The sequence below is a fragment of the Drosophila subpulchrella genome, unplaced genomic scaffold, assembly GCF_014743375.2.
Source record: "Drosophila subpulchrella strain 33 F10 #4 breed RU33 unplaced genomic scaffold, RU_Dsub_v1.1 Primary Assembly Seq40, whole genome shotgun sequence".
Taxonomy (NCBI): Eukaryota; Metazoa; Arthropoda; class Insecta; order Diptera; family Drosophilidae; genus Drosophila; species Drosophila subpulchrella.
The window spans coordinates 71,623-92,931 of record NW_023665622.1 but is presented as its reverse complement, the minus strand read 5'-3'; the positions used below and the strand labels follow the sequence as shown (position 1 = coordinate 92,931).

Here is a 21,309-nt window from a genome sequence, read left to right as displayed (position 1 = left end):
TCCAGCTGATGTTGTTGATGGTGCAACGGGAGAGAGGCGCAAGACGATGAGAGCGCAACTCCGAGGAGCGCGCCGATATTAGAGCCAGGCGGACGGCGAAAGTCGCGCACAGCGGACAACAAAAGCTCCAGCTGATGTTGTTGATGGTGCAACGGGAGAGAGGCGCAAGATGATGAGAGCGCAACTCCGAGGAGCGCGCCGATACTAGAACCAGGCGGACAGCGAATGTCGCGCAAAGCAAACAACAAAAGCTCCGGCTGATGCTGTTGATGAAGCATCAGGAGAGCAACGAAAAATGATGTGAGCGCAACTCCAAGGAGCGCGCCGAAATCCGAGCCAGGCGGACGGCGAATGTCGCACAAAGTGGACAACAAAAGCTCCGGCTGATGTTGTCAATGGTGCGTTAGGAGAGAGTCAGAAGATGAAGAGAGCGCAGTGAGAAAGGCAAGCAGCTGCCGATGTTGTTGCGAAAACGACTCCGACAAATGAGGAAAGGCTTGCAAACGATGTCCCGCAAAAGTATAGACGACAGTGGCGTCGAACACTAGGGGTTTTTTGATGGCTGACTTGATGATGAAGTTTGTCCAGGCTCCGGCATATTAGATAAGATTCTATCCCCTACCACAATGGCCCGTTCTCTATGAATAAATCTTTTGACCTTAACTGAGTTCGGCCAGAAATCGTTTTTGAAGACTGTATCGTAAAGCTGATCGGACAACAAAAAATACCAAGCTTGAAATTTACAAACTTTAAAGTTGTAACGTCAACATCTTTTTTTACAAGTTTTACACAAGTGAGAGAACTAGCATCCACCTTAAGCTTGGTGGACACATGTTTTAAAACAGCATTCGGCTCTGTGTCAGTTGCAAACTTTCCGACATGCAAAAATTTCTTGGTCGGCAAAACATGAAGATCTTCGGCATTAGGAGCCACTCCAACAACATGTTTTTTGGGCTTATTGTTGTTCCTTCTCCTCTTATTTCGAACTTGTATGAAATTTCCTCTCTCAATATCCAGAGCATGATTAGAAGGGTCAACGACCGCGGAAGCCGTAGCAGCAGCAGCCGCATATGACTGGGGAGCTGCAGCTACGTTGGTAGGCCTCGATAGACGAGGTTTGGGATTTACATTCTGATTCAATGCATCATCTTCAGGGGGAACGCCTCCAAGAATTTATTATGAAGGCCCTGATAATAAGCGCTCCAGGGCTTTCAATTTATCATCGAATTCATCAATTTTAGAATGCGAATCATTCGCAACCACACAGCTATCACATTGCCACAGTATATTTGGATTTAATAAAAGTTTGAGCACATCGTCCGGTAGGGCTATTCAAGAAGTATGATAGGCGCGACGACACAGAGAAGAGCAGCGAACAGCATCCGAAGCGCGAAGCTGGGCCAATGTAACATCGGTTTTGCACTCGGGACAGCGGGGAATTAACATAGCGAGAATTGCGAGAATTTTAAGCACGTCAGAACGCAAAGAAAGCTAGATGACGACTGAATTTACACCTCGGATCTCCCAAAAAATAACGATATGTTAAAAATTATTTCAAAATTCTAAAGTATTTAAAATATGGGCAAATCCGAAAAATGGTCAACCAGGACCGAAACAAAAAAATCTTCAAAATCATCGAATTTTTTGCGTATTTTCACAAATCAATGGCCATATTTTTATAATACAGTGGAATTAAAGTATATTTCATTTGTTTTGCTGTAGAAATTTCCCTGAAAACTGAAAAAATTCACTTTTTTTCATTATTAGCTACTTTTAAAGGCATTTTTATGATTAATTTTTTCGCAAGGAAAACTTTTTCTACCAAATCTCTTTATTGCAATCTAATAAAAAGATAAAAATTCAAGGAGAGCAAAAAAATTTTCGATTCACTGTTAATAAAACAACATGGAAAAATCGTACGTTCGCGACCCGTACGTTCGCGACCGGTACTTAATTCAATAAAAAACAAGAAAGTAAGTTAGCTTCGACAAGCCGAAGCTTATATACCCTTGCAGCTATATTTATTAAATTTAAAAACACAAAAAATGATATTCCCAATAGTATAAGATAATATGTCAAAAAACACCGAAGCTATAATTTGTTTCATATTATTTTCCTACCAATTTTCCAATCGTTCCTATGGCAGCTATATGATATAGTCGTCCGATTTTGATAAAATTTAATTCAAAATTCAAAACTAATTAAAAAATGTTATTTCCAAGCTTAGGAAGTTATATGCTAAAAAACACCAAAGATATAATTTCTTAAAAATTTTTTTTTTCGATTATTCCTATGGGAGCTATAAGATATAGTTGTCCGATCCGGCTGGTTCCGACTTATATACTACCTGCAAAAGATATAAGACTTTTGGAAAAGTTTCAGCCCGATAGCTTTAAAACTGAGAGACTAGTTTGCGTAGAAATGATCAAGAATATATATACTTTATGGGGTCGGAAACATCACCTTCACTGCGTTGCAAACTTCTGACTGAAATCAATATACCCTCTGCAAGGGTATAATAATAAATGCAAGGGTATAATAAATATTTCATTATTTCGCTGACCGTTTCTTTGACAGCTATATGTTAGAGTCTTCCGATTTGTATTAAATAGAATTCGAAATTCTTAAGAATACACAAAATGTTATTTCCAATAGTATAAGGTAATATAACAAAAATCACCGAAGCTATAATTTGTTTCATATTATTTTCCCACCAATTCTCCGATCGTTCCTATAGCAGCTATATGATGTAGACGTCCGATTTTGATCAAACTTAATTCGAAATTCAAAACTAATTAAAAACAAGGAAAAACGCTATAGTCGAGTACCTCGACTATCAGATACCCGTTACTCAGCTAAAGGGACCAAAGGGAAATGGAGATATGCAAGCAGAAAAGCGAGATTTAAATGAGCCACCTACCGGCAGAAGACAGATTTAAGCATTGTGGGCGTTAGGGTAGGCGTGGCAAATTTTTTTTTTTTGGATCAATCGATAGGTATCGGCGAGACCAATACATTTCAGTTAAAATTTTTTATCTAGCATAAAAATTGTGGGCGCCACAGGCTTAGGCGGTTTGTGGGCGTTAGAGTGGGCGTGGCATATTCGCATAACAAACTTGCGCTGCGTACAAGGCTACGGAATCTAAATATGAAATCCCAATACTCTATCTTTGATAGTTTCCGAGATATCCGCGTTCATATTTACGATTTTTTGAAGTTTGTGGGCGGTTTGTGGGCGTGGCAAACTTTTTTTTTGGGTCAATCGATAGGTATTGATGAGAACAATTCATTTCAGTTTAAATTGTTACTCTAGCATCAAAACTGTAGAAGCCACAGTTTTGGGCGGTTTGTGGGCGTTAGAGTGGGCGTGGCACTCTACTGAAACAAACTTGCGCTGCGTAAGAAGCTCAGGAATTTTTTCGCCAAATCTCAATAGCCTAGCTCTCATAGTTTCCAAGATCTCAGCGTTCATCCGGACAGACAGACAGACGGACAGACGGACAGACAGACATGGCTAGATCGACTCGGCTAGTGATCCTGATCAAGAATATATATACTTTATGGGGTCGGAAACGCTTCCTTCTGCCTGTTACATACTTTCCGACGAATCTAGTATACCCTTTTACTCTACGAGTAACGGGTATAAAAATGTCATTTCCAAGCTTAAGAGGTTTTATGTTAAAAAAAACACCGAAGCTATAATTTGTTTCTTATTATTTTCCCACCAATTTTCCGATCGTCCCTATGGCAGCTATATGATATAGTCGTCCGATTATGATAAAATTAAGTTCAAAATTCAAAACTAATTAAAAAATGTTATTTCCAAGGAAAGGAGGTAATAAGTTAAAAAACACCACAGATATAATTTTTTAACATTTTTTTTCCGATTATTCCTATGGGAGCTATAAGATATAGTTGTCCGATCCGGCTGGTTCCGACTTATATACTACCTGCAAAAGATATAAGACTTTTGGGAAAGTTTCAGCCCGATAGCTTTAAAACTGAGAGACTAGTTTGCGTAGAAACGGACGGACAGACGGACATGGCTAGATCGACTCGTCTAGTCATGCTGATCAAGAATATATATACTTTATGGGGTCGGAAACTTTTCCTTTACTGCGTTGCAAACTTTTGACTGAAATCAATATACCCTCTGCAAGGGTATAAAAAGTAAAGCCCGATCAAGGAAACCAGCAACCCTTTGCTTTTGGGAAATTTTGGGTTCTCAGCTTGGCACGGACCCGCCCCATCAGAGTGAGTCACCCTATATTTATTATAACATCTCTTTTCCTAATATGCATAAAGAAAACAACCTCGACCAGAATATCAGACAAACTAACATTAGCCGAATTGTCTCATTTAATAAAAATAAAAAAAAAATTAAAAATATTGTTCCTTAAAAATTAAAAAAAAAGAAAAAAATTGAACTGAGCGATTTACAATCAAAAGAGAAGAAATGAAATGAAAGATTGAATAATAATATAGAAAACCATCCTAATAATCACAGCTTCCTGCTTGTGTGTATAAGCATATTCAGGGTCAAGAAATATTTTCAAGTTATGCGATTTTGTCGAAGTCGACCATGGCGAGCGACTGGAAAGTTCGGCGAGTGCCTACTTAGAATTTTCATCCGAACTCGCCACGAATAGAGAATGCATACAAATTAATTATTGTGAAATGGTAAGTCATATAAATCCACTTAACTTCCACAGTCTATGCCCGCTGGTGTTATGTACGTTAAACATACACATGGTTTATTTTCTTTTCAAAATACATATTGAATTTATTTTGCCCTTTATTTTATTTTTATACCCGTTAGTCGTAGAGTAAAAGGGTATACTAGATTCGTCGGAAGGTATGTAACAGGCAGAAGGAAGCGTTTCCGACCTCATAAAGTATATATATTCTTGATCAGGATCACTAGCCGTACGTCCGGATGAACGCTGAGATCTCGGAAACTATAAGAGCTAGGCTATTGAGATTTGGCATGCAGAGCTTCTTACGCAGCGCAAGTTTTTTTCAGCAGCGTGCCACGCCCACTCTAACGCCCAAAACTGTGGCTCATACAGTTTTCATGCTAGAATAAAAATTTTAACTGAATTGTATTGTTCTAATCAATACCTATCGATTGACCCAAAAAAAAAGTTTGGCATGCCCACAAACCGCCCATAAGCTTCAAAAAATCGTAAGTATAAACGCGGATATCTCGGAAACTATCAAAGATAGAGAATTGGGATTTCAGATTTAGATTCCGTAGCTTTGAGCGCAGCGCCACGCCCACTCTAACGCCCATAACGCTTAAATCTGTATTGACATCATGGGTAGGTGGCGCATTTCAGTCTCGCTTTGCTGCTTGCATATCCCTTTAGCTAAGTAACGGATCTGATAGTCGAGGTACTCGACTATAGCGTTCTTCCTTGTTTTATATATGACCATTATGACTATATTTTCCTATTTTGAATAATTATTTGTATTTCCATTGTGGTTGGGAATAAGCCCTGGATAACTAATGTTAGCCGTAGATTTTAATATTTTACAATAATAAATAAGTCTTATGATAAATCTTGAGTAGACCCCTAACTAGATAAAAGGTTAACATAGAGGGTTAAGACCCTCACATAGGTGGGCATTCGTGGCAGCAACAATATCTTTCCATATACTTGTGCATCTATAGCAAAACGAAACCAATTTGTTTTTCCCCTAAATTTCCAATTTCAAATCTCCGTCGATCGAATTGCGTATATCGGCAGCCCATCTTGCACGTGATCGATTTATTAAATAAATATTTATGTAATTTTTAGAGATAATGGAGAGAGATAATAATGAACCATCACGTGCTACGAAAGATATACAAATTTTCATCTGCTCTTTCTTGCAGAAATCTTAAGTTTTCTGATCAAGATATATTCACTTTGTAGGTTCGGAAACACTTCCTCCTACCTGTTACAGGTTAGTTTATACCGACAAATACCGCAGCGCGCCACGTATCGCTATGTAATACTGTCGGACTCATGCCACCAAACAATACACCAATGTTCGTACAGCAAAATGGTGCAGCAGGGTTCGTTCCGTCAACCAATGAACTGGGTTTCGCGCCACAGTTTGGCAGCATACCCCAGTCGTAAGTTTGGGAACATATTCAAAAAAAAATTGTTCGAGGTCGTAAATTTTGTACGCAAAGCAACACTTATGCAAATTTACCAAAACAAATGTGCGTACTAGGTGCAGTCAATTGCGGGGCCTTCAAGATGTGTAAAAAAAACAAAATTTAATCTCGAAGTTAGCCGATGTGCTTTTTTTACGATCGTTTTTTTCGGTATTTTCTCTTGACAAACAAATAATAAAGACAAAAGGGGACAAGCAAGGAAGTGCGCGGTTTTTCTTGTCTCTTGCATTTCGTGTCAGTTGCATTTTTAATTCTGAAATGTGAAATTTATGCCACGTGTTTTGAAAGTTTGTTGCTTTCTGCCACCAATTTTGCATCAATACTTACACATGTAAGTTAAGTGTAGATAATCTAGTACAATATGAACTCATACAACAGTGTAATTGTGCCAAAATAGATCAATTGTAAATTTGCAATATATATACACATGTATTTAAATGTATAATATTAAAATAGCTTTATATCTTTCAGAATCGCAAAAACGCGATGGGCACACCAAGGACAGAACTGTGTAAATGATACCAGTACAAAAATAAGAAGGAAGCAGCAAAGCCCCGTACAGATGGGGAGTGATTCCGAATAAAAATAGTTGCGTTCTTAAATATAAAAATAAAAAAATATGAAATTGAAATCCAGTTTTATGTATTCCCTGGGAAAGCTTACAGGTATTTGATTTTTGAAAGCATATGGATGCATTCCTGGGTACATTGGTGCATTAAAAAAGAGTTCGTCCAGAATGTGCTTAAACGTGAAGTGAATTGATTAAAAAAATGTATTTTTATTTTTTTAATCACTTATTCACTATTACAATTTTTCAAGAGGTCGAACTTTTTTATTGACTGCTCTTTTACATTTTCTCGATTTACTCTACTGCTCGAATCGGAACTCAAAAACGGACTGCCTTTCCTCTAGTTCAATGATCAATAATCAAACCTCGGCTTAAGAGATTTATCCCCAAAACTAGATACAGAGAATGACTCAAGAGAGTCGGAAAATAGGATGATGCAATTTGGCAATTAAATTTGAAGTCCAAACTTTGGCCGGAAATTGGTGTTTACATTAGCGGAGTTTAGGGACCACTTTGGGGATCTTTTTGTTTACGTTAGCGGACTTTGAGCTCCCTTTGGTGATCTTTTGTTTACGTTAGCGGACTCAGGGCTCGCTTTGGGACTCCGATGTTTACAATACCGGCTTGGATGTTTACAGCATCCGTTTGATGCTGACTGCGTGAAATTGATCTGGGTGGGAATGATTTGGAGGCCTGGTTGACAGAAATAGCTGACCACGGATTTATCTCGGGTCTGTCAGAGTTATTTGGAAATTAGCTCTCGGCTCAAAGTTGTTTATAAATTGGGTAAGAGCCCCCACATAATGTGTCATATAACTTGCATACATGCAACGGGTAAATTTTTTTGTCCTGCACCCGTGTAAAAGGAATGGACAGAGCCATTTCATAATGAAAGAACGGGTGCTGGACTGCAGTCATTTACGACTGGGACAGCTCCCACATGCAGGGTCATCGGGAACCACATTGACACCAGCTCAAGTTGCATCACGAGACCTGCAAGTTTTTAGCGGAAAGCCCGAAGAGTGGCTTTTATTTATAAGCAATTATGAGCAATCAACCGAAAGATGTGGATTCACCAACAAAGAAAATCTCATCAGACTTCAGAAGTTCCTGAAAAGATCTTCCCTAGAAGCCGTTCGGGGAGAGCTTATGATCCCAGCTTTAGTACCTTATGCGATTGGAACGCGAAGAATTTTATATGGGCGTTCAGAAATAGTCCACGCTACCTCGCAATGCCAAAAAGATGAAAGATGAGCCGCCCATCAAACTCAACAATTGAGAATCCGTAATACGACTGGTACTACTGGCAGTCAAAAATTATTGTGCCACAATGATATCAGTAGGACTACAGGAATACCTTAATGGTTCTTCCCTATTGAATGATTTGGTTGCTAAGTTGCCGAGTGTTTTGAAGCTAGGTTGTGTCAGACATCGCGTAACAGCTGGTGCCGCCAATTTGTCCACCTTTGACAATTGGCTCTTTGGTATAGCAATATGCGCAACGATGGTTGCACTTTATGAATGTCACTCAACAGAAAAAGATGAAAGTAAATGCAACGACATGCTAGGAAACAATGACATCGGCGAGCATCCTTGTCCAGAATGTGGCTGCGACGATTTTCTGGCAAATTGCAAGGGATTCTAATCTATGTCCATCAAGCCGAGATTGGAGTTTATAAAAATCCAAACGGCTCTGCTTTTGCTGTTTTGGAAGGCATATTGTTCGTAATTGCAGAGTAAGGAAGCATTGCAATCTTGATGGATGTAAATTACTGCACAAAGCGCTGTTGGACTCTCTAAATACTGAGATTAACAGCGAGGTTCGTAAATACAAGGAGGACAGTCCTAGAAAAACCGGCGAGTCAGAGACCAGACCAGCGAGTTTACGGTTTTCTACCATGAGAAATCTACAACAAAGGCTCTGTTCCGTTATGTACCAGTAACATTGCATAATAATTCCCGAAGCTTAGATGTTTACGCTCTAATCGACGAAGGTGCGTCCTGTACGGTAATGGAACGATCATTAGCTGATGAGCTAGGACTTGACGGTCCTGAAGAGCAGCTTTGCCTAAAGTTGACTAGCGACGAAAACGAGCCAGAGCGAGTCAAAATCGAAAGTCGTTAGCGCCAGTTTTTCCGCTGAAGGTCGTCCGGAAGTAAGACACGTTCTTAAAGGAATGCGCTCTGTAAGCAACTTGGATCTTTCATTGCAAAGCATCGACGAACAGACTCTGAAAGGTAGAGAGGATCAAATGGTTCTACTAGCGAACAGTATTAAGAATATCCACGCGAACTCCAAGCGCGTCATACACTCTCTGGATGACATTTATGAAGCACCGCCTAAGTTTCTTGGCTCACAGGACGAACTGCAGGATAAAGTTTTAGGAATGTGGTGTCTGACACGGTAACGCTTGTCATCAGGTCTGAGTTGCTGCAGAAGTCGTCAGCTGGCTCACATAAAAAAGCCCAGTGTTGAGTACCGTTATATCTATTTTCGATCCACTCGGGCCTTTTTGATTTTCTTACTTTCGCGCCAAAATTATCCCACATAATATATGGAGGTCTGGAGTTAGCTGTGACGACAATATTAAGAGCCTGAAGCTACATATGTTTGTGGATGCTAGCTTGGATGCTTACGCTGCGGTAGCATATTTGCGAGTTGATCTTGGTGACGAAATCCGCTGTTCTCTATTTGCATCGATAGCCACAGTAGCATCTTTGAAACCTATATCAGTACCTCGAATTAAGCTACTGGCTGCGGCTTTGGGATTGCGCCTGGCAGATTGTTTTGGAGTCTGAGCTATCAAACGAAATTGAAAAACGTGTATTTTGGATTGATGCTCAAGATTTTCTGTTCTGGATAAGATCATATGCTCGCAAGTACCCGCAATTTGTAACTTTACGAGTCAAAAAAATTATTGAAGAACCCGCAATTTATAGCTTTACGAGTGGTGAAATTCTTGGAGGATCCGAAGTTGGTGAATAGCTTTGGGAACCATCGGATCTAAATGTAACGGATGAAGGTACTAAATGGACAAAAAATGTTGCAAGATGAGTCGGGGTGGCCATTCAGAAAAGAGGAATCATTTTTCTTTCAGTTCGCGATGTACAATTAGAATAAGAGCCTTCTCTATTAACGGAATCATTTTTGTTGGCTCTGAGACTAGTTACTGCTCGCAAAGGTGTACCCCTTAAGTTGCTATCCGATAACGGGACTAATTTTCGCGGAGCCAGCAGAGTACTCGCGCAAGAGATTGAACGCATATCAACATCAGCCGTGGAAAGCAAGTATCCTGAGATGTCGGTTACCTTCATTCCTCCGGGATCGCCTCATATGGGCGGCAGCTGGAAACGCATTGAACGTTCTACGAAATCAATCCTGACTGAAATTCTGTCGAACGTCGTACTGCGCGAGAAAGTATTGCGCGCTGCGTTGACCGATTTCGAATGCACCTTAAACCCAAGGCCGCCCAGTGGACTACGGGAACGCTGCTCGATGGAATCCACCCGCTAAGGCTTGGCCAAACATTTCCGCATCGCTGGTCAATTGGCAGATCGACCCTGGAAAAGAAGGATTTGAAAATATCTGCCCACGCTGACTAGACGTACAAGATGGTTTCGGCTGAAACCAACACCAATTTCCGTGAATGACGTTGTTCTTATTGTTGATGACACAAGCAAGCGAGACTCCTGGCCAGAAGAAATCGTCGTGGATGTTCATCGGGGGAAGGATGGACAAGTTTGTAGTGGTTTTGTGCGTACACCGGGTGGACTCGTTACTCGCCCGGCAGTCAAACTGGCTAAATTGGACACCACAAGGATTGGTAATACTCAAATCACGAGGTGGGGAACGTATAGAAAGCTTATATAATCCCGATCACGATCACTAGCCAAATTATTGAAATCACAGTGACCTGTCGTGTTTTTGTCTTGCGCTCCGAATTTTCGTTCTTTCGATAATAAACCATCGGGTAACACAAATAATGTAAATTTCCCTCAAAGTAACGCCCTTTACAATGGTGGGCAGGAGGACATGTGTCACAGTTTGCCGCCACACAACTCCCACATGCAGTAGAAGTTGCATCGCATCAGGTCATATCACGATACCTGACACCAACGAAGAAAATCGTATCAGACTTCAAAAGTGCCTGAAAGGATCTGCGCTAGAAGACGTTCGGAGAAAGCTTATGATCCCAGAAATGGTACCTTATGAGATTGGAACGCTAAGGATGTTGTGTGGGCGTTTAGAAATAGTGCACGCTACCTTGTAACGGAAGCTAAAAGATGAGCCGCCCATCAAACCCAACAATTTAAAATCCGTAATACGACTGGCACTGCCAGCCCAGAATTATTGTGCCGCAATGATGTCACCTGTTGTCCGGAATACCTAACTATTCATCTCTGTTAAATGATTTGCTTGATAAGTTGCCAAGTGATTTGATGCTAGATTGGGGTAGACATCGCTTAGCAGCTGGTGCCGCCAATTTTTTAAAATTTAATTTGTTGAACGTTGATGCACTAAGAGCAGTACAAACAAGTGGCCCAAACGACACCAAGCACGTGCTTGTTACGCGCGGGCCCATTTTTATTTCGGGCAAATACGGTTCGCGAGGAAGGTACAAAGAGAGGACAAAACATAGATCAACAAGACTAAAGCAAATGAGCTACGATTTTAGTTTTTATTACAGGGATAGAAGTTGAGGAACAAATTAAATGATATAGGTTGTTATAATTATTACAAGGAACGCAAAAGGGCTCATGCTGACTAAAATTAGATGAACATCGGGCAAGTTGATAGGATAGTAGTTTCGCATTAGTCTAACACAGTGGTCGGCACACACATACCATCACAAGTTTGCCTTGCATTAGTGTGAGTGTAAAAACACCAAGTTGGCGCAGTCTGACGTTTCTCTGTTTTGCCTGGGACTATTTGCCGCAGCAGCAAAAAAGCGCGCCGAAGCTGATAGAAAAAAGACCCGAAGACCCATGCCGAAGTCATACGAACATCTACGTTATACGTGAGCGAGCAGAGGATGGGCAGAACACTTCCCTATGCTCACTAGACAGGCCGCTGCCGACCCCTGGTCTAACAGGAACATTGAAAGTAAGGCGGCTTAACAAATCTACAGAATCAATATCGCCTCTGATAAGATTATTCATAAAACTAGTACCCAGCATAGTTCTACGGCTTACTAGACTAGGCAAATTAATTAATAGCAATCTACTCGAGTAAGAAGCTAACCTGACGTTTTGATCCCAGATCAAACCACGTAAGGCAAAAAGTAGAAATTGTTTCTGTACGGACTCTATACGGTCAATGTGCACTTGATACTGAGGACTCCAAACGGAAGAACAGTATTCTAAATTAGGACGGACAAGGGAGGTAAATAATAATTTGGTAGTGAATGGATCATCAAATTCTTTAGACCAACGCTTTATAAACCCAGCCAAATTTAAGTTTAGGATCTAGGAGAACACCTAAATCGTTTACTGAGTATATTCGGTCCAGGGACATGTTCTGAAGAGAGTAACTTATGAACGTTGGCGTACCCCTATAAAAAGTCATAACGTTGCATTTAAGATAGTTTAAATTCAAAAGGTTGTACTGACACCATTCCTGGAATCTATTAATATCTGACTGCAAGCAGAAACCAGACTCAATATTATTATATGAAAAACAAAGCTTAACATCATCAGCATACATTATAGTACACGAGAGTGAGTTACTATAGAGGGAAGATCATTTATAAACAGAGTAAACAACAAGGGGCCTAAATGACTGCCCTGAGGCACTCCAGATGTCACGTTGATCATCTTGGAATCAGCGTTTTTGAGATCTACCATTCAAATAACTTGAAATCCGAGTTAACAGATTATTCGGAAACCCGAGCTGATCTAATTTGAATAAAAGAAGAGAGTGGTTTACAGAGTCAAAGGCTTTACTAAAATCTGTATATATAACGTCTGTCTGCAATTTTTTGTTAAATCCATCTATTACAAATGATGTCAATGCGAGTAGGTTCGTGGTGGCCGATCTTCGCTTAACAAAACCATGTTGACACGGCGATATTAAAGAGGAGCACAAATGTTGCAACTGAGAGGTAAAAATGCGTTCAAATGTTTTAGGAATTGCAGAAAATTTGGAGATTCCTCTATAGTTCTGAATATTAACCTTCGCACCCTTTTTGTGGAGTGGAATAATAAAAGAATCTTTCCAGATAGTAGGAAAAACAGATGATAAGATAGACAAATGAAAAAGTTTAAGAATGGGTTTACAAATAGTTCGGGCACAAAACTTAAGAACACACCCAGGGAGTCCATCTGGCCCCGGAGAATAGGTTGGCGTTATAGTTTCTAAATCACTTAAGAGAGAACTTTCGGTGATTACAGGAGAAACAAGGGAGAACGCTATAGTCGAGTACCTCGACTATCAGATACCCGTTACTCAGCTTAAGGGACCAAAGGGAAATGGAGATATGCAAGCAGCAAAGCGAGATTGAGATGCGCCACCTACCGGCGGTAGACAGATTTAAGCGTTATGGGCGTGGAAAATTTTTTTTGGCTCAATCGATAGGTATTGACGAGACCAGTACATTTCAGTTAAAAATTTTTATCTAGCATTAAAATTGTGGGTGCCACAGGTTTGGGCGGTTTGCGCTGCGTACAAGGCTACGGAATCTAAGTCTGAGATCCCAATTCTCTATCTTTGATAGTTTCCAAGATATCTACGTTCATACTTACGAATTTTCGAAGTTTGTGGGCGGCTTATGGGCGGTAAAGTAGGCGTGGCAAACTTTTTTTGGGTCAATCGATAGGTATTGATGAGAACAATACATTTCAGTTAAAATTTTTATTCTAGCATCAAAACTGTAGAAGCCACAGTTTTGGGCGGTTTGTGGGCGTGGCAGTCTACTGAAACAAACTTGCGCTGCGTAAGAAGCTCAGGAATCTGCACGCCAAATCTCAATAGCCTAGCTCTCATATACTATGTTTATGCTAAGGGTTTCATGATTTCTTAAAAGCGTGAAATAAAATTTGCTCCTGTTTATGCGACACCGCCGAATTCATGCATTCTATCAATCTCAGCTGACAGAGGTGCCGAACCGGTGGAAAAAGGTGTTAGCGATTATTAAACCGATTATTTTTTCTCGATTCGCATGAAATAATCTTGCTAATATTAAAGATAAAGTATGTGCAAGCCAGTATAACATCTTTTTACCGTCAAAATAAATGATGAAAACTAGTTTCCATTGGCACTAAATGAACAAATAATTTGTTAAATGTAAGGTGTATTTATGTATTTATATCGTTGTGGCAACTCCGATAATTATATAGAGTTACCGGAGTTTAATTGCCACCAATTCACGCTTTGAGGTTGAATTCATAGTCAACTTTCGTGTGTTGCCGAATTCACGAAATGGCGTTTATGCACACACGAATCGGCTGAAATCGCGAAATGAAAGCGTGAATTCGGCATCGCATAAACACAGTAATAGTTTCCGAGATCTCAGCGTTCATCCGGACAGACAGACGGACAGACGGACATGGCTAGATCGACTCGGTTACTCTACGAGTAACGGGTATAAAAATACAATTTCCCCTGTTTAAGTGATTAGGGTAGCTAGAATTAGACCAAGAAACCGAACTATAAGTAGATTGGAAGAATTCAGCAAATAAATCTGCAATTTCGGGATCCGTAGATGCCTCAATAGAGTTTAATCGTACAGATAATGGCAATGCTGAAGACTTTCGCTTAGCATTGACAATTTGTCTACCTTTGACATATGAATGTCACTCAACAGAGAAAGATAAAAGTGAAAAGTATTCAAAGGAACGGCGAGCCGAAGGCACACGTCACAGAAGAACGTCCTTGTCCAGAATGTGGCTGCGACCATTTGCTGTCAAATTGGAAGGGATTCTTATCCACGTCCATCAACTCGAGAGTGGAATTTATTAAATCCAAACGGCTCTGCTTTTGTTGTTTTTCTTAATTGCAGAGTATAGAAGCCTTGTAATGATGGATGTAAGTTAACGCACAATGTGCTATTGCACTCTCCGAATGCTGAGATTAACAGCGATGTTCGTCATGACAAGGAGGACAGTCCTAGAAAAACCGGCGAGTCAGAGACCAGTGAGTTAACGGTTTTCTTCCATGAGAAATCCACAACAAAGGCTCTGTTCCGTAACATACCAGTAACATTGCATAATAATTCCAGGTGCATAGATGATTATACTCTAGCTGAAGAGCAGCTTTGCCTAGAGCGATTCAAAATCGAAAGTCGTTAGCGCTAGTGTGGTCCGCAAGTAAGACACGTACTTAAAGGAATGCGCAGTGTAGGCAACTTGGATCTTCCATTGGAAAGCATCGATAAACAGACTCTCATTGTACGTCAGCACCTAAGAAGCGTTCCGGTGTTATTATACAAAGATGTTACGGCTGAAATTATCATCGGACTGGACAACATTAAGATCAGTGTGGCGTTCGAGGTACGTGAAGCTGAAGGATCCGAAAATGACACGTCACCTAGTGTATTGGATATTTGCCACTGCACAACAGTTTGTGGTAAGCGAAAAATAGATAAAGCTATGATGGCGTTCTTCTCTTTGGAGTTTTTCGGCGTGAGCAATCCTATAAAACCGTTGAGATCTAAGGAAGACGAACAGGCGCTAATGATAATGAAAGCAACTACAAAGTACAAATCCAACGAAAGTCGCTGGGAGACTGGGTTGTTATGGAAGTACGACAAAGCCAACATGCCTAATTCGTACCCCATGGCTCTTAAAAGGCTCAAGTGCCTTGAGGCAAAAATGTTAAAGGATCCGAAGCTTTGTTGGTGTCTTTGCTGGGAGAGCTTTTGTGCTTCAGAGAACGACCTATAGCGGTATTAGGCGATATAAGGGAAATGTTTCAACAAATCAAAGTTCGTGCTCTAAACCAATCTTCTCAGAACTTCTTATGGAGAAAGTTCATGAGAATTTTTAGACCCAAGTTTTGTACCACAAGGAGGTAACTCAAACAAATCTCATTCACCAAATTGGAGCGTCTGCGTGCTGCCCAAAAGAGTGTTAGAATTTCTACGCCTTCTTTCTGTAAAACCGCTCGGACCTGAGTTGGAGAGATTGCTTCTGCTTAAGCGGGATGTCGAAATGCATGCAATTTTCATTTGAATATGTCAAGAGGAAGAATTTTTTGACGAAATCCGATGCCTAAAAGACGGTCGCTGCCTGACAAACCGGAAAAGCATTATATATAAATGCTCGCCATACCCAGTTGGAGTGCATCGCATGCATGGTCGAATCGATGCTATCGAAAATATAGAAGTCAGTGTTAAGCGTCCTGCTATACTTTCACATCACCACAGAATTGCATACCTTTTAGTAGAGTATCACCACCGGAAGTACCACCATCAACATGCAGAAATATGAGTCAACGAAATACGACAAATACTCGATGGAATCCACCGGCTTACGCTTGGCCAAACATTTCCGCATCGCTGGTCAACTGGCAGATCGATTCTGGAAAAGATGGGTTCGAGAGTATCTGCCCACGCTGACTAGACGTATAAAATGGTTTTAGCCGAATCCAACTCCAACTTCCGTGAATGACGTGCTTCTTATTGTTGATGAAACAAGCAAGCGAGACTCTTGGCAAAAAGGAATCGTCGTGGGTGTTCATCGGGCGAAGGATGAACAAGTTCGTAGCGGTCTTGTGCATACACCGGGTGGACTTGTTACTCGCCCAGCAATCAAACTGGCTAAAATAGACATCATAAGGATTGGTAATAGAAGAACCACGGGGTGGAAAATGTTGCGTGGCTAGTGAGAATTCTTAGCCGCGCGCCTTCTGTCCAATTTAACTTGAATTTAAAAACACACTTAAGTTCTTCAACACTACTCGTCAATGTCATCCCTAGTTGTTAGTATTGAAAAACTTGATAATAATGTAATGTAATGTAATGATAATGTAATGTTCGGCAAGCCGAAGCTTATATACCCTTGCAGCTATAAATATTAAATTTAAAAACACAAAAAATGATATTCCCAATATTATAAGATAATATGTCAAAAAACACCGAAGCTATAATTTGTTTCATATTATTTTCCCACCAATTTTCCGATCGTTCCTATGGCAGCTATATGATATAGTCGTCCGATTTTGATAAAATTAAATTCAAAATTCAGAACTAATTAAAAAAGGTTATTTCCAAGCGTAGGAGGTTATATGTTAAAAAACACCGAAGCTATAATTTGTTTCATATTATTTTCCTACCAATTTTCCGATCGTTCCTATGGCAGCTATATGATATAGTCTTACGATTTTGATAAAATTAAATTCGAAACTCAGAATTAAAAAATGTTATTTCCAAGCGTTGGAGGTTATATGTTAAAAAACACCGAAGCTATAATTTGTTTCATGTTATTTTTCCGCCAATTTTCCGATCGTTCCTATGGCAGCTATATGATATAGTCGTCCGATTTCGATAAAATTTAATTCAAAACTAATTAAAAAATGTTATTTACAAGCTTAGGAGGTTATATGCTAAAAAACACCAAAGATATAATTTTTTTAAATTTTTTTTTTTCCGATTAATCCTATGGTTGCTATAAGATATAGTTGTCCGATCCGGCTGGTTCCGACTTATATACTACCTGCAAAAGGTATAAGACTTTTGGGAAAGTTTCAGCCCGATAGCTTTAAAACTGAGAGACTAGTTTGCGTAGAAATGGACGGAAAGACGGACATGGCTAGATCGACTCGTCTAGTCATGCTGATCAAGAATATATATACTTTATGGGGTCGGAAACGTCTCCTTCACTGCGTTGAAAACTTCTGACTGAAATCAATATACCCTCTGCAAGGGTATAAAAAGGTGATGCCTATAAGAAGTTGAAGAGCGGCAAACCATAAGTGTAAGAAAAATGTTATTTATTTTAATTTTTGTAACTCATTGAATTTGAAAAAAAGATTTCAGCTACCTGCTAAAAAAAATAAGTTCTAGAAATAAGTGGAAAAACCTCCGGGAGCCGTGAGTGTCACAACAGGGTACACACATATTTGGAATACATGAAAATGACTATCAACACATTTTGATTAAATAAATTGCTAATTTTTAAGGGAATGTCGACGTTGTCTGTTCCATCTGTTTAATAAAATGAATTGGGTAAACTTCTTAAAGTTTCCTGCGCAAATATTGCAAAACCATATCGCGTGAATTGTCTTTTTGATTAATGTATTTTCTTGTTGATTGCTTAAAAATATAAATAAATTAATTTTTAACAGTCGCAATCAGCTGGCTAAGAAAGGGGTGATTTGTGTGTTTAGAGGCCGGGTAGTTAATAACTAAATTTTTTTTGTATTTTGTACAATAAACAAATATTTATTAGTTCCGCAATAACACATAAAATGAATTTAAAATTTATTGAAACAAGTCAACGCAAGTCATGCCAAAATCGATGATTAGTATATGAAGTTCGGTATTCTATATTGAGTACATGCATCAAGCACTGCTATTTTCGGAAAAGGTAAAAGTTGTAGTGATACGGCTTTAAAATTAATCGTCCCCAAAACCGTCTTCAGTTTCTGTGACACCCCAGTATAATCTTTTTTAACTCCTTTAAAAATTTCTTTCAAGGACAAGAGACCTAGAAGAGAAATAAACTATCTAAAAATTACATGTTTTTGTAGAGCCAAATACATCTAGCTATGTCTACAGGGGTGGTCAAAAGTATTTTCACAAAATAAAAGTTAAATATACTCATAATTTGAACTTACTTCTTGTTAACTTTGGCATCAATGAAAAGGTAATTTAAATGCCGTTTGAATGATACAATACATTTCAAAATCCATTCAGTACTTATTGAAAAGGACGAATTTGTGTGAAAATCTACTTTTTGAACTTTTTTTCTCGTCTTGAAAACTTAAATTTTTTGATGCCATAAGTTTCTTCAAACAAAAATAATAGTAACTGCAAAAAGAATTTTTCAAAAATCATTTTGCTTATATTTTTGATGATTTTTTGAAGGTGACAATGTCGGAAAAAATTTCTAAACATTTTCAAAAAATCATAAAAAATATAAGCAAAATGATTTTTGAAAATTTTTCTTTGCAGTTACTATTATTTTTGTTTGAATAAACTTTTTCATCAAAAAATTTAAGTTTTCAAGACGAGAAAAAAAGTTCAAAAAGTAGATTTTCACACAAATCATCATCATCATCAAATTCAATAAGTACTGAATGGATTATGAAATGTATTGTATCATTCAAACGGCATTTAAATTACCTTTTCATTGATGCCAAAGTTAACAAGTAAGTTCAAATTATGAGTATATTTAACTTTTGTTTTGTGAAAATACTTTTGACCACCCTTGTATAAAAAAATTCCTGCCAAATTATGTGTTTTACAAATTTTGAGCGCATATTAACAAATTGATTTTGGTGTCTTTAATAAAGTCGGCGCGATGTACAAGAACTGAACGCATGATACCTTCTTGGGGTCCACATTTTTGCTAATGGTTCGGGATTTCATTTTTAGAAACAGAACATTAAAAAAAATAACTCACCCAGGGTTTGAGCCCACGCTCTTCATCCTAATGTTGCAACCAACTTTCTAACTGATCGAGCCAAAATCTTATAGCGAGCCTTGAATTCACGGATCCAAAATTTTCCCTTCAGCGAAAAATACACGTCAGCTCCACTTAAAGTCGATTTTTGAACAGATAGAGATGATAGAACCAGGGCTGTGGACTCAAATCACTTTGGCTTTGGTTTGGTTCAGAGATCGAACTTAAGCGATAGTCGCTATGCTGGAAGAGGAATCAAGATTTTGAGTTAAATTAAAAAGCCAATTTTAATTTTATTGTGTTTCATTCATATGTGTACCTTTACATTAAGTCCTTTTAAGATATATCTTAAAAGCACATATATGTACTTTTTTTGTTTAGGTTAACGTAACTCAAATATCTTCATGTCACCCATGAGATCAGATAATACGAATTTTAATGTGTCCATTGTTTTGGAAAATGTGTATCGATAATCTTTGATTTAAACTGCCAAAATTAACAAGAATGTTGAGTTGCCAATCTCATGTAATGTAATTTAGTGTAACCTTGCAAAAAAACCTAAAATTACATTTTTATATACTTGTTGAGATCGGAAAAGCTTCCTCTTACATACTTTTCCCCAAATACAATATACTCTTTTACTCTACGAGTAACAGGTTTAAATAATCCCCATTAAAATTTTATTTTTCTAAGAGCAGCACTTTTTTTAAGGCAAGTTTTTTTTTTGTTAAATCAAAAAGCGTACATATATTTCATTTGAGAAAAGAATATGAATAAAAATTGCCTTAAAAACAAGCAAAATATGCTCACATTTATAAATTGATTACATAAATTGCTTACATTTATAAATTGATTTTCACAAATTGGAAGGCTAACGCATTAATAACATCACCCTAAAATTAAACATGCTCTGGGGCACCGAAGTATTAAATTTTAGACCTTGCAAGCGACCGGACTATTTGGTTAGAAAACAAAACGACACGTCGCTACGCATGTTCAAGTCCCAACGCCAACCCTTTGCAAAGATAACTAATACGCGAATGATATAGACTTCTAAAAGTAGAACTTACTTGAGTTATCCGCTTCTACTACTGGTTGAACCTTATTAAAGTGCGACAATGGCCTACAAATGTAAGTTTTTATAAAAATTAACTATTGAAAATTTTCTTTTACTGTGTTTATGCCTATTTCATGACAAGAGTAAAATCGAGTGTGCATAAACACCGTTTCGTGATAACACACGAAAGTTGACTATGAATTCAGCCTCAATACATGAAATGCTGCGGCACATCCTACTTCAAAGCCTACTACTCTATAGAGCTATATTTAAATTTCATATATTTTGACATCCCAGCTTATATCATATCATGAATTTATCTGTAGCTTGATGAATTTGTTACTAAAGCCATGATAAATAAGAAAGAAAGCTAACTTCGCCAAGCTGAAGTTTCTATACCCCTTTATCTGCCCATGACTTCGTTGACGGTCTGTTAGAATTATCATTACAGCAAGTTATCTTTAATTCACTAAACAGACAATTAGATCTTGTATTTGTTTTAGATCCGTCTGAAGTCACGGTATCTAGAATTGACCCACTAGTTGTGCGAGAAGACCGATATCATCCCACATTGGAACTTACAATTTCTTTTCCCTGCGTTGATACCCTCTCTCCTTTACTTTCTCCAACTAAAAGTAGATGCTTTCGTAAATGTGACTATAATAAACTCAACAAAATGATTTCACAATATAACTGGACAAATTTATATAATTGCTTGGATATTGAAAGTGCTACGGAACTATTTTATAGTGTCCTAAATTCTTTTTTTCTGTGAATGTATTCCTGATAGTTTTCCTCCTTAGTTAGACAGGCCTTCTTGGTTAGCAATGAGTTGCAAAGAATTAGAAACCTTAAAACAAACTTAGATAAAAAGTACAAAAAGTCGGGTAGGCCATCCAAATTTTTTTTTGATATGTGGTGGCTCGTACCAATTTTAATGTACTTAACAGTCATTGC

At 38.5% G+C, this 21,309-nt stretch overlaps 1 protein-coding gene across 3 annotated transcripts in view; it reads right to left on the bottom strand.

Annotated features, from left to right (window-relative positions):
- Nucleotides 1-21,309, bottom strand: part of LOC119562209 (monocarboxylate transporter 13) — a 145,415-nt gene that overhangs the window by 105,669 nt on the left and 18,437 nt on the right. For 2 of the 3 annotated variants that reach the window (XM_037875409.1, XM_037875406.1), the window contains exon 2: nt 19,296-19,538. The exons of the other annotated variant lie outside the window; for it this stretch is intronic. The gene's annotated coding sequence lies outside the window, so the exon portion shown is untranslated. The remainder of the gene's footprint in view (nt 1-19,295; nt 19,539-21,309) is intronic. 3 annotated transcript variants of the gene reach the window in all.